This window comes from Callorhinus ursinus, unplaced genomic scaffold (genome assembly GCF_003265705.2).
Source record: "Callorhinus ursinus isolate GAN/ISIS: 27379988/994484 unplaced genomic scaffold, GSC_fseal_2.0 scaffold13, whole genome shotgun sequence".
NCBI lineage: Eukaryota > Metazoa > Chordata > Mammalia > Carnivora > Otariidae > Callorhinus > Callorhinus ursinus.
This window is the reverse complement of record NW_027397075.1, coordinates 45,225,733-45,236,160: the sequence shown is the minus strand read 5'-3', so window position 1 is coordinate 45,236,160 and position 10,428 is coordinate 45,225,733.

The following is a 10,428-nucleotide window of genomic DNA, read 5'->3' as shown; positions in this document are numbered from 1 at the left end:
TGCACATATCTGTGACTCCCTTACCACCTACTCTACAAACTTTTCACTATGATGAAATTAATCATCTTCTTACTGTTGTAATTTTCTGTTAAAATTGCCCCCAAGTTGTGGATGGGTGCCCCTATAAATTCAAAACTCCCAATGACAGCTTTGTCTTCTTTGCCAACCAGGGGCAGATTTGCATGGCTTTCCTTTGTGACTTCTTATTTTAGTTCCTTTCAGACACATAACTAAACTTTCCCCTTTTCTTAAGCTCTCTTCCTTTGTTAGGACTCTGACAGACCCTCAAAGGTAGCTGTCCCAATCTCTACTTTCAACTCCTCTCTCTTTCTTGCCTGACCCTACGATACAGGTAATCAGAGGCAAAAACTTGATATTTTCAGCCTCTCTTATAGCTAGAGGTGGCCAAGTGCTATAATTTTTTTCCAACTAGGCAAAGCTGAAGTGTTGGTGTTCTTCTTCTATTACTGCTTCTTTCCTGGACTGTGAATGTGAAATCTATGGCTGCAGTGGCCATGTTATAACCATGACTCAGAAAGCAACATTCAAAGGACAAGGAAGCAGAAAGCCAGATGCACTCTGTGACAATGATGATTCTGTGGAACCACTGCGCCAGCACTGTACCACCTCTGTAGCAGCCCAATCTTCCAAGTTTAGCAAAAGAATGGTTTACATTTGTCATGCCTACTTCCTGTCTTCTTACTGACTTCTCAAACCACAGCACTATAATTGTTCTTGAAAAGATTACTCCTAAATTCATTTTAAGTTTCCAGTTAACCTAATTGAGTTTCCTGTAGCATTTGCGTTATTGAGCAAACCCTCTTTGAAATTCTCTCTGCCTCTGGCTTCTCCTGGTTTTCTTTTTACCTCTGAGACAAATCCTTCTCAGCATCTTCTCAATTCCCCACCTTACTTTTCCCAGTCCCCCAATTTCCAGTTTTTGCTCTTTCCTATCTCCCCAAGTAATGGTGTCCCAAGACTCCCTCCTTAGCCCCCTTATGGTTTTTTGTTTTTTATTTTAGTTTTTGTTGTTGTGGGTTTTTTTTTAACCCCCTTAACGTTTTTATGATTAATAAAACATGATTAATCCTCCAATCTTTGGTTTAAACACCAGCAATATTCTGGAGACTTCCAAATGTGAATCTCCTATTTTAAATCTCTATTTAAATTTAAATTCACAGCCCCTTAACATACATCTTGACTTGAATGTTGTACGGGGGAGGGTCTAGTTAGGGGATAGAGAAAACATGAGTAATTTAAATAGAGAACATTTACTATGAAGAAGTGTTAACTAGTAAAAAGTGATTAACTAAAAGAAACAATAGAAGAAAACCCTAAGGTTACGAAAACAGTAAATACAGAAAACAACTGGTGCTTCTAGGGCTGTGGAAGAGTGAAAATATAAGAAATTAAGAATTTTGAAGAGCTGCCTTCTAGGGAAAAACTTGCCAGAGGGTATAGGGTTGGAGCTGGTCTGAGAAGGGTTTCTGAAGTGAACAACTCCGTGCCTTCTACCTGCTGATTTACTGGCTGCCATACTCAAATAAAAGCCAATTGGAAATAGGAATATTTCCTGCTGCCTTGTAGCATCCCTCCAGGGCTCTGTATTGGTAAAGCCTAACATCAAACCAGCTGGCAAAGGAGCAATGTCTGTAAGGTCAGGCTCTAGTACAAAAGCAAAGAAGGGTGAATGTGGGGACTCAGAGACAATAAATAGATAACCGGCACAAATGGTCCACTTGCACCTCCAAGTCAATCTGCCAAAAGTAGAACCAATTACATTTCCCTCTGATTTCTCTCTTACTGGATGGTATCATCATCTGCCCAGTCATACACACTGGAAACCTGTAAGGCATCCTTTCCTTTTTCTAATTCTTAATGTTTAATCAATCACCAAGTCCCACTGATTTTATTTCCTAGATGTTTGTTCATTTAATAAATATCTATGGAGCACCTACTATGCCCCAGATGCCATTCTAGACACTGGAGATAATACAGTAATGGTCACAGCCAGACAAAAACTCCTACCCACTGAAGCTTATAGTCTAGGACTGAGGGGTGGGGCATAGATGAAAAACAAGCAAGTAATATGTTATGTAGTATATTCATAGACAATAGAGTTATAAACAAAATTAAAGAGGGAAAGAAAATAGAGAGCGTTGGGGTTTCAGTATTCTATAGGGTGCTCAGAAGGTGGTATTTGAGTAAAGATTTGAAGGTAAGGGAAGAAATATTTGTCAGAAGAGCAGTCCAGATAAAGGAACCAACAAGGGAAAAGTCGCTGTCAAGAGTGTGCCTGGTGTAAAGTTTAGAAGCAAGTAGTAGGAAAATAAGTTATAGAGGCCATAGAGTCATAAAGGAGGTCAAGGCTATGTGACCTTGTGGGCCACTGCAAGGGCTTTGGTTGGTGTGATTGGAGACCATCAAATGATTTTAACAGGGGAGTTACATCATCACATCTAAGTTCTAGCAGAGTCATTCTGGTTGCCGGGTGGGAACGGTCTGAAGGGGAGGTGAGGGGGGAAATAGGGAGACCAATGGGAGGCTTTCATAAGAATCCAGTCAAGAGATGGTAACTGGTTGGCCCAGGTGGTAGCAGTGGAGGGGGCGAGAAATAGTCCCACCCTGGATGTACTCTGAAGTACAGTATACAAAAGCTTGTCATGCTCTAAATCTTTTCTCTCCCAGCAGTGTGCCATGTTCTGGACAACCCAAATTACTCTCACATCTTCAAATTGACCATAATCTCCTTTCTATCTTTTCACATTCTGTCCTTCTCTCTAGAATTCTTTAGAATTTAGTTTTGAACACATTAACAGTTCAGCAAGTCTTCTCTGACTCCTCTCCATCCAGGTTCTTTAGCCCTCCTCTGACTCTAATTATCCCACACATTGTTCTGTTAGACACACATATACCCTATTGTTTAAAGCCTGTCCCCCGCTAGACTGGGAACTCATTGAAAACAGTGTAATGCGGTTTTCATCTCTATATTCACATTTAAAATACTTAAATATTGTGGAATGAATAAATTAATCTAGTAAATGAGAAGAGCTAATACATCTAAGACTGAGGCCCCACACAAAAACTTCTAGAGTGTGACTGTGCACCAGCAAAGTTCTATGGAAGTTAGCTATGGGCCAGAACTAAATCAGTGCAGGTCAACTGCAAGACCTAGATCTTTGCATGAAGATAGAAGCAAGAAAGAATGAGGGAGAAAAGCATTTTACTAACACTGATAAATTCTGTCACCAGCTTGGTCCTACAGGTTTGGAGAGTAGACTCTTGATCATGACAGGAGGCTGAGCACCCACAAGCCAGTGCTGAGCTAGCAGATAAGACTGGAGTCGATGTTATATTATATGCCATAATATATTGTCATTTTATCCCAGCCCTGATCATATCAGCGGAGGGCTGGTGCTTCTCTATTCTTGTAGTGTAAGGACCTCACTCACCGCACTGAGATCTTTCCCAGGCTCTGAAGTCAACCCTTCTAGAGCTCTTGGCGCTGACATAGAAAGCAGCAGCTCATGGGGCCACCCTCCTATCTGCTACTGTTCCTGTCTCCAGCATGCCTTGGAAGAAGAGTGCTGGGCAATGTGCCCCTATTTGCATGATACTAAGTTCATTAACAAAAATCACCTAAACTTCTGATTCAACTTGAATAATATAAACAAAAAGTTCTAGTTGCTTTTTGTTGCCGAGATCAGACTATTCTTCTTTGCGTGTAATTTAATTCTATTTGAGAGTTATTGAGATAGGTAGACTAGGAGACCAGGTGCTTTATAAAGACCCAGGGAAGAGCCATAGCCATTATGGAGAAGGTGTTAGCATGCAAAATTTTAGTTATTCCTAAAAAGCTTTGAGCAATTAATATGCTGCTAGGCATTTTAGTTGGATTTCCCTAAGATGACTATTTCCCCCCTTTAAGTCTGAGAGTATCTACACAGATTTTGACTTATGGCTTTCCACAGTCACCTTTCTTAGCATTCAGTGTCTCCCAGCGGCATTGGAAACTGCAACAGGGCCACAGTGGTGGGAGCATGTGACAGGGCACCAGGTTTAATCCATAGCTCAGTGTGATTGCCCAGGCAGACAGCAGGGTTTATAAAGGGAGTCTAAATGAGGCTAAGCTACACGTTCTTCCAGGAAGAGTACCCAGGACAGAGGTGAAACTGGTTGGGATGATAAATTTGAATTGACCCTGCCAGCTTCTTATGAAATGCCTTGTTGCTCTTTAAGCTGCCTTTCCAATGGCTCAGGGTTGTAAGGCTGTGATAGCTCTAGCTCTGGGGTTATCTTCTTCTGAAATAATTTAAATTTTGATCCACAAAATACAAAAAAGAATCAAATACTGAAAATGCTAGAAGGCTTATGAAATATAGTAATCATTCCTCTTAGTTCCTCACCTCTGGTCTACTCTACAAAGGTAAATTCCTTATAGTCTTTTACTAACTTCCTCTTGCATTTATCTTCATATTTTTTACACTATCTCTTGATTTGCCAACTTTAGACATTGTTTTATAACTTTTGATTAAGGAAGATTAGGATTTAGTCCCTCACGTAGATCTGCCAGCCAGCCTCCACCTTCTACATACAGCTCAGTCTTCCCACTTCATCTCTCCAATATAGTTATATCACAACTTGGGGTAATCAAGGTTCAGAGTTTACATTTTTATGACTATACAAAAATTGTTCACTGCTGAGCTAGCATTTCTTTGCTGGAACAAACATTTGTTTTCCTGGAGGCAATCATTACTTCATTTTTTTCATTTGTTAAATTTTTTTATACCTATTGCTGAGTATTTTCATAATCTTCCAGAGCCTCTCAAAGCAATTTTCCATGTTTCAAATCAATCAGGTCATTAATCAGATTCTTTTGTTCCCTTGAAGATGTCCCTGTTGGAGACTTTCAACTTTCTGCTTCAGTCTGGTTGGTGTTCTCTAGTCTGCTTCATAGTTGGTATCCTGGGATTTATCTTTGAGTGTCTTTGTTGGATTCCCTACTTCCTATATCTTGTGTCTTTTCCTTTCTTGATTTTTTTCCCACTTATTTCGAGAAAGCCCCATCCTTCAGTGGTTTTTGAGAAAAGTGCATGGGAAATAAATTTATGAGACATTGCATGTGTGAAACTGTATTTATTCTACCTTCACATCTAATTTATAATTTGATTTCGGGTAGAATTTAGGACTTAAAATAATTTTCCTTCAGATATTTGAAGAATTTATTCCATTGCTTTCTTCAAAGATTGTCAACAACTGGTCATTATTTCTCTGATTTTTTGTATGTGATTTATTTTTTCCTCTCCTGAAGCTTTTATGATTTCATTATTTCACATTTCAAAATGATGTGGCTTGGTGTTGGGCCTGTTTTTATTCAATGTGCTAGATAGTGGGTGGGTCTTTTAAATCTGGAGGCTTCTGTATTTAGTTAAGTGAAAATTTCTGGTAGTCTTTCTTTGACAGTCCCTCCCCACTCTTATTGTTTTCTCTCTGGAATTTCCATTAGTAGAGTTTTGGACTTTTTGAACTCATCTTCTAATTCCCTTATCTCTTCTGCTTTTGTCCAGCATTTAGTCCTCTCATTTCATTCTATGAGCTCCCTTGGCTTTATCTTCAAACTATTCCACTGAGTTATTTATTTTAGCTGTTGTATGTTTAAGTTCCAAGAATGTTCCTTCCTTTTGTGATTGTTCTTTTTCTCTCTCTAACTTATTCTGGGTTGGGGAAAGGAGACAGTCCAACTGTTCCTTAGACAATCCTCAACCACTTTCTGAATTTTCACCACAACACTTCACCACTGCCTTGTGTTGTACATAATGCTTATGAATCATGAGCCTTTCCCAGGCTTTCTGTGGGTGAAAAGCATTGTTTATCATTAGGGTTACAAGTCTATGGGCACTCATGTTTCATCCTCTTCTACCCTCAGCTATTTGGCACTCCTTTCCATTTGCTGTTGGTTTTCATTTATTGTGGTTTAGCTGTCTCCTGGTTTTACCAAAGATGAAGTTTGTGTTTTGATTCTTACTACTTCATGCTATTTTCAGATAATTTCTTAGAGAAGAAGGGGACAGAAATATCTATTTTGCCATCATAAAAAAAAATCCTTGGAATATATCTTAAAGGCAAAATACAGTTTTTCACCCTACAAATATCAGACTGAGGGAACTGCCCGTGTCTCTGTTTGCTTGTTGAATCTAATGTAGAACTATTATCTTTCTCTTTATACTTACATATGTGTAGCCTGATATTTATTTATGCAATGAGGAAAAATTGTAGCACCACAAGCTTGCCTTAACTTGAGGGAAGAAATCGCAGCTTTATTAAATCAAGATATCTGCTTATCAGAATCTACCCATTTCTGCAACATTGGATAAGCTTTGCTCTGAACCTGTACCTAAGCTTAGGCTCTTGACCAGGTGTTTTCCACAAGAGACTAATAATTTGACACTGGACAAGTGACAATGACAACTTCTCTGTTTACTCACTATTGCCTCATGTTAATTACAATTTAAGCTTTTTCTTTTTCTTTTCTTTTTTTATTAAAAAAAATTTTTTATTATTATGTTATGTTAATCACCATATATTACATCATTAGTTTTTGATGTAGTGTTCCATGATTCATTGTTTGCATATAACACCCAGTGCTCCATGTAGAACGTGCCCTCTTTAATACCCATTACCAGGCTAACCCATCCTCCGACACCCCTCCCCTCCAGAACCCTGTTTGTTTTTCAAAGTCCATCGTCTCTCATGGTTCTTTTCCTTTTTTTTTTAAATACAGGTACACCATTCATCACCACTTAGAAGAGCTTGGTCTGACCCTGTGGGAAACCATGTCTCCATGGGTCATATCACAGATGTTAGGCAGTACCAGGTAGTGGGAAGCTATAGTTCTTTCCCAGCTTGATGTATATTTGAAACTCTATAGCCTCATGCAACTTTGAACACGTTTAATGTTTGGGAAATTCTCCACCTTACAATGGATCTGTGTCCCAAAGGTGAAAATCATGTGCTGGTCTTTCCATTTTCCTTTGTGGTCAAAGCACAGGTATGAGACCCAGCCTCCATCAGTGAAGCTTTCATCATGAAAGATTTCAATTCAGAAACTAATGGCATTAAGAAGAAGGTGTTGTGAGGAACGCAGCTTGGTAAAGGTGGGAGCAGGGGCAGCCATTTCCCTGAGGCAACAGAATGGACATCCAGCATCAATGGTGCAAACTGTGGGGTCTCTGCCCAGTGGTGCTGGCTGTGGCAGATTTATGGTATAATGGTTACAATGTGCCAGGAAGCATAGCCTTTAAACCTGGTTTTCTGACCTGCCTGGAGTATTTTAAAATTTGCTTTTTTTGTAAACTATCCGTATTGGGTTCTGTTGACACACCTTCCTTATTTCCTCATGAGAGATAGAATGTGACACCCTCTCTCACCCATGCTGTTTCCCTTGTCCCTGACATCTAGTTTGAGCTCTGATTTTGTTCATCTTGCTACTTTACCAGCTTTATATCACATGAGGAAGTTCTTTTAGTTGATGTTGAAGTTCTGGTCCCCAGAAGCTGAAAAATGTCTTTTTAGAAACCATTAAGTGTGGAGCCTGCTGCAGGGCTTGATCCCAAGACCCTGAGATCAAGACCTGAGCCAAAATCAAGAGTTGGACACTTAACCAACTGAGCTGCGCAGGCGCCCCATTCAGAAACCATTTCTAAGTAGTCTTAAGCAGGGCACATGAAGTGTGGATCAGATGGGGTTAGGTTTCAGACCTTGTAGGCGGCCGGGTGCAGGGAGGGGGCAGGGTATGTACACGGGGACAGGGGAGGGTGAGCTCCAGGTGACTTCTGTCCTCCCGAACTGTGCAGCATTACTTGGAAGAACTGGTGACTCTCTGCCATTCCTATTAGAATTCTTCCAATAAAATGCCGTGGGAACCAGGGCTGAGTAAGGTAATACTTTGCTATGAATTCTTATGAGAAAACTTATTTTAACATATATTTTCAGTTCCATTTTGCTCAGACACATCTTTTATGTGTTCTGAAGAGTGACAAAATACTGACTAATGAACAGTTTCTTGCCACTTCGTAGATGCAGTTCAGGAGGTGAAGGTGGTCCTCTACTCAAAATAGATGGCTAGTCTTAAGGAATTGCAATCTGCTGCTTGTGCCCTGAGGAGATACAAACTACCTGACTATTTTATTTATTTATTTATTTATTTTTAAAGATTTTATTTATTTATTTGAGAGAGAGAGAATGAGAGGCAGAGAGCACGAGAGGGAAGAGGGTCAGAGGGAGAAGCAGACTCCCTGCCGAGCAGGGAGCCCGATGTGGGACTCGATTCCGGGGCTCCAGGATCATGACCTAAGCCGAAGCTTAACCCACTGAGCCACCCAAGTGCCCTACCTGATTATTTTACTTCAGCCAGTGGCTCAACCTTGACAGCAAGACTTCATCTCTGCTGTGGAAATGGAGCCGTTGCCTGTGATTCCCACCTTTTGCTTGGCAGTTCTGAGCCTTGGGGAAAATCCCTCATGTATTTTGCTCCTTGGGACTCCTTGGGGGTAGCTAATGAGAAATGATTATAAGGGGTATGTATTTTCTTTTGTTTTATATAACCCAGAGTAAAAGTATTTGAATACAACAACTCAGAAATGCAGTGAACATTACAGATGACTGTTTGCATCTCATTTATGGTTTATTTTAAAACCGGTGGTCTCTAAAATTTTCTGATTGCTTCTTGAACATGTATCTTCAATATGTGTATATTAATGTATAAACTATATGCATATGTTTTTTTACAATGCATTGTATGTATATACATAATGTATACACAAAGAGTGACAGACAGGTTGCATTAAGATTAATATAGATAGAAATTTTAGTGTTTTCTTCTTCCACCCTGATGGATTGTCTTGTGTGTCACTTAGGACCTATGCATCCAGTTTTAGAGATGACTCTGTTTGTCTACACATGGACAGGGCAAATAGGAAATGAGAAGTCTGAACATTCTTCGAGGAAGCACCCTAGTTTCAAAAAGGTGACTGGTTTGGCTATGCTTCATTCAACAAGGATATGCTTTCTGACCTTGCATTTGCCTTACCATACACATCTTTCATGGGTTCCTCCTCCAACAGGGGAAGCAGAGCAGCAGAATGGGGAGAGAATTGATGAGCCTTTGGAGTGTTGAAATTGCAGCTTTGCCACTAATTAACCTGGAGACTTTGTGTAAGTAATCTGACCTACTTTAGCCTTTGTTTTCTGAGATTAGGAGGCATCAAGCCAGGAGGATCCAGGATGTGCTAATGAAACACATTCTTTTCCTGACAGTGTAAAGTACTGTCAGATCTATGATGAGAAGTTGGTGCATAGACAGAGATCAAGATTTTCCTTGGTTGGAAGAGAGGTAGTGTTGGAACTAGAAGACCCTCCAGACCCAGAGATACCTGTAAGTGGTGCTCCAGCATAATCACTATATCAATGCCAGAATATCATCTATAACATTCCTGACAGAGGTTCACCTAACTTCCAGCTCTTGCAACTGAAAACTTGTTTGTTTTTAAAAGTAGACCATTCATTCAGTTAAGAAAGATTTGAATTGAGACTACATATTTAATGCTTAAAAACCATGAAATAATACACAAATGTAGCATAAAATTATATTTATAGATGTACATGAGAATCTTTTAAAAGATCTGAAGACAACTATTATACTCCTCTTAGACTCTTTACCTTTTAGATGCTCGATTATTTTTTTTTAAGATTTATTTATTTTGAGAGAGAGAGGAAGGGGGGGAGGGAGAGAGAGAATCCCAAGCAGACTCCTTGCTGAGTGCAGAGCCTGATTGATGTAGGGCTTGATCTCAGGACTCTGAGATCATGATCTGAGCTGAAATCAAGAGTTGACTGCTCAACCCACTAAGCCACCCACGCACCCAGATGCTTGATTATTTTAATAAGTCTTTGCATGCAATGCTTTCCAGATACCACCTTGTTATCCTCTGCTATTCTCCGCATGCTCTGGAGTTGGTTTGAGGGTTCCTGGTTTTCAGAACATGACTCCCAGAGTTGGTTTTCTGAGCAGACACCAGCCCTTGGGGAGCACTGCCTCACTTTGGTAAGACCCATTCCTGCTCCTCAATCACTCATTCCAAGGAATCTATTTGAAAGCAGGCAGGGCTTCAAGCCTTTGGGATGGAAGCCCATTCCTCACTTGTTTCTAGATAGCTGGCTTGAAGACTGAAACCATAGTAGTGGATGTATTTTTGGATTTTACTCCACTGTGTCTTTCTGCCTGGCTGGGATCTCTGAAAGCCAAATCTAGTCAGTTGTCTTGCATAAAACTCATACCCTGATACCCTGGATTCTGACTTCATCTTTGCCCTCAGGACACCCAAGAACATTCTGCTTTGCGTGTCCAAATCCCAGGCCAAATTTTCTTAG